Here is a 4,621-nt window from a genome sequence, read left to right as displayed (position 1 = left end):
GGGGGGGGCCCCGCGTGATTAGGTGGACTACTTCATTCTGATTGCTTGCCGCCAATGTTGCCAACTTAGCGAATTTGTCACTAGATTTAGCGACTTTTCAGACCCCCCTAGCGACAAATCTAGCGACTTTTTTGTGTGTTATTGGAGAATTTTTTAGACTGTCATTTGTCCATACTGTACCGTCCCTACTCTTCTCAACGAGCTGCTTGTGATGCCGCCAGCCCCTCCCCCGCCTCACAGCACTGACAGGCGGCCCAGTCAGTCCTCGTACAGCAGCCTCTCCCACCTGCAGCCCGAGAGCAGATCACCCCTCTGCGTACCGACGACAAATGATTTAGGACAGGCAGTGTGAAGGTATTTCCCTTGTACAGTCAAACCAATCTACTTCTACTTTATTTTAACAATTTAGTTGGACCGTTTATTCTTTGCTTGTTCACTATCACAGATATTTTAGTGACAGTTTCTGAACTTGTCTGAGATTATTACATATGAGAGATTACTGCACATTCACTACACATCTATAATGACATACTGTATTCAAACAGCAATAAATTTAGTTAAATAAACATGCATATATAAAGTGTAGTGCAATTATAAATACCCCTTTATTAACCATAGGCTGTTAAACAAACAGAAACGGTAAAACGTGATGACGTCAGTGATATGCAAATTGGCGTATGACGTATCTCCCCTTCTTCATCAGGGGGCCCCGTCAGCGATCCCTGCAGGGGGGCCTCCGCATTTTGCGCTACGCCACTGGTTTTGCACATTGCACACCCCTCTCCCCCCACATCCCTCCTTGCTCTTCAGGTAGCCTATGTCGCGCACAACTCACCCCCACCGTCCTTCAGGTACGTCTCGCACGCACACGCCCCTACTAAGATACATCGCTCACTCCACCCCTGACACCCCTCAATGGGCCTGACACATGCGCTGCAGACGTTTTGGCCCCAACGGCCTTTCATACTGGAGCGACTCCCCTCAGATTCAACACGCATGATTACGTTCATCAAATTTGCTTAAACTAAGTGTCCTAAAGTATTACTGTATATCACAAGGAATCTGACACAACAACGCAAAGCATACCCTTTCGTTGTGTTTATTGAGGAAACACGCTAAACTTGGAGGGCTCATGCTGAAAGGCAGAGTAATGCCCTGTCTTTGACAGCTCGCGACTTCACCAGAGACTTTGAGTACATTCACATAAGACACCAATACTCAGATTTTAATATGATTAAGATTATACTCTTATTAAAATTGTACCGTGTAGCCTAAGCAGTGATTTTACAACAGAAGTCGAAAGTTAAAAATGAAACACCCGAAATTGCATGAAACTTTGGAGAGCCTGGTGATGCAACTAATTGTTGTATACTGAAAATTGCCTTCAAAAAGAGTTTCCTTGGTCTTATCCACATTTCTTGCATGTTAAACACACATCCACCACAACAGGAAGTAAAAAAAAAACTGCAACTGCGTTAATTTTTTTAAACGTGTTAATTATTTATAATTAATCGCATGCGTTAACGCACTAATTTTGACAGCACTAATATATATATATATATATATATATATGTATGTGTGTATATATAGTTTTTTTGTTGAATAATTATTTTTGGAAATTCTACACATTCACCGGATTTAACATCAACAGGATTCAAAGAAGCTTACCTTGTATAGCGCCAATGTAGTGATAACAAAGGACTTTCTTCACCATGTCAATCTGTCAAGCAGGGCAGCATCTCAAAAAGTCCTAAAGGAATTCGCCAGTGTGGCAGGTACAGGCTTGTACCGATTATAATACTTGTGTTTGTGTTTGTTTCTGACACAGCGGTGATTGATCCCAGCACTTGATCCCATTATGTGCTTTTCAGAAACGTTGTGACTTTAAGACAGAAACAGCAATTTGTGTTTCTCAGAGCAGTCAATGAAAACATGATGTCCCTCCAGCTGCATGACACATGAGCTTTTCTCTCTCTGCAGATGACACATTATTATTTATCCACAGACCACAAGGGTCGCAAAAGCCAGACACAGATATTCAGTTTGTATTGGTTTTAGTTGTTGGTCTGGGGAAATAAATCTGGCTTAGCACAGATTTAGTTTTACATCTTGGGAAACAAACACATTTTGCAGATAGATGCTGTTATGCTGAATTCATAATACTGTGTCGTATCAATCCATTAAATCCTATTTTTCTTAACCAATTTTCTAAAATCTTAGATTTTCTTAACCCATTATGTTTTGGTAATAAACATTTAGTTTGCTTGCCTCTATCTTTCACCCTGCATTTTAATAGAAACACTATAGGTAAACAACACATACAGTTGAAGTCAGAATTATTAGCCCCCTGAATTATTAGCCCTCCTGTTTATTTTTTCTCTAATTTCTGTTTAATGAAGAGCAGATTTCTAGACATAATAGTTTTAATAACTCATTTCTAATAACTGATTTATTTTATCTTTGCCATGACGACAGACACACACACACACACACACACACACACACACATATATATATATATATATATATATATATATATATATATATATATATATATATATATATATATATATATATATAGCTTAAAGGGGTTAATAATTTTGTCCTTAAAATGGTGTTTAAAAATTTAAAACTGCTTTTATTCTAGATTAAATAAAACAAACCAATATTAAATAAGACTTTCTCCAGAAGAAAAAAAAATAGCAAACATACTGTAAACATTTCCTTGCTCTGTCAAACATAATTTGGGAAATATTTTAAAAAAGAAAATTCAAATTCAAATGGGAGCTACCAATTATGACTTCAGCTGTATATGTTTCTTTTTTTTTAACATTTTGAGAATATAACATATTCTGTTCTACTTTTGTATACAAAATATAAAGCCAATAACATGCAATTTAATTCTAAAATAGATAAATAATTAACATTTATTTATTGCAAATAAAATTACATTTGGTTTTAGATATGTATTTTTATTAAAGTGTTATATTTTATTTGAATGATATTTACAATTTTTGCATTTTCAAAATAATAGCCCTACAGACTTTTCTATTAAATTACCGGCAATTTTTCAGGAATGGATCTTGTGTGAACAGGCCCTTTTTGAAAAAAACGGTAAATTCGTTTCAGCAGTTTTCCGGAAACACAAGATGTAACATTACCAATAATTTGCCAGAATGCTGAGAAAGAGTGCAAATGTCTCTGGGACAAAAAGCAGCTGCAGGAATGCTAAAGCTTTGAATAAAAGTGAATCCAATGACAAAAGCCTGACCCCTATTAAGTTTACAAATATTAGCACAGTCATTTAAAGGCCATTTCTGGTTAATGATGTCAGAATTTACTGGCATTTTGGAATGGATGTATGAATGGAACGTCCTTTCCACTGTGAACAGTGCTTTTTTTAAATTACCTGTAAAGTTGCTCAGAAAATTTGTCGGCTCTTTGTTGGTATCACTGTGTGAAAGGGGCTAATGCAGCCATTTTAATGCAAGTTAAATCCATTTAATAAGTTTATTTTCACAGGCTTATAACTGATAAAAAATTAACTGATAAAAGATAACAGTTTTAAAAGCAAATTACATCAAATGAGAACAATATACAACTTTCAAAATAATTCAAAACAGATGATGAAGTGTTTGAAAAAAATATGGCATGAAGGTGACACTTCTGGTGATACTTCTGAGCGTCTGTTTGGTCACATGGTTTTACTTCTGAGTGTCTGTTTGGTCAAATGGTTTTGTTTTGTTTTGGTGTTCCATGTGTGTCTGACATCAGTGTTATGTGGAGTCCTGCTATCCTGATTAGCCTGCTAGCTGCGACTCGTTATCTTGGCTATATTTGGATAGCGCGTTTCTTGTCTCATGTCAGTTCGTTGTTATTTTTGATGTGCTCTCTGTCTGTGTTTAGGGCTGGCGTGGAGACACATCTGACACCTAGAGCTACTCTGTTCCTGTCTATTTCCCCGATCCCTGCTTGAGTGGGATACCTTATCTTTTGTTTGTTTATTTTTTCGTTTTGGACTTTGTTCATGCTATATTGACTGTGTAACAGAAAAAAAACTGACCAGACACATGGATCCAGCAAGTATAGCCCAGTTTAGGGAGTTCGTAAACCACACTAATACCAGGATCGACCGGCAGGAACAATTATTGGCTAATACCAATCAAGTCATTCAAACCTTGGTAAGTCAAATGTCTGCACTCACCACACAGGTTCAGCAGTTGACTGACGGAGCGGTTTTACAAGAAGCTGCACCATCTCCAGACCCAACGCCAGCACCAGAGGCGATAAGTCGTCCACCTGAACCTCGACTTCCTCACCCGTCTTGCTACTCTCAGCTGTGTCAATCCTTTCTGGCCAAGTGTTCCCTATACATGACCCTCCAACCATTTGATGGCAACACGGTCATTTTGACCATTGTGGACTGATTTTCGAAGGCTACTCACTTTATTCCTCTGCTCAAATCACCCTCAGCCAGAAAGACAGCAGATGCTGTCATTAATCACGTCTTTCACATTCATGGCCTCCCAATGGATGTGGTTTCTGACAGGGGGCCTCAGTTTGTCTCTAAATTCTGGAGAGAATTCTGTCATTTATTGGGGGCGACTGTAAGTCTTTCTTC

This window comes from Danio rerio, chromosome 23 (genome assembly GCF_049306965.1).
Source record: "Danio rerio strain Tuebingen ecotype United States chromosome 23, GRCz12tu, whole genome shotgun sequence".
NCBI classification, from domain to species: Eukaryota; Metazoa; Chordata; class Actinopteri; order Cypriniformes; family Danionidae; genus Danio; species Danio rerio.
This window is presented reverse-complemented; position numbering follows the sequence as displayed.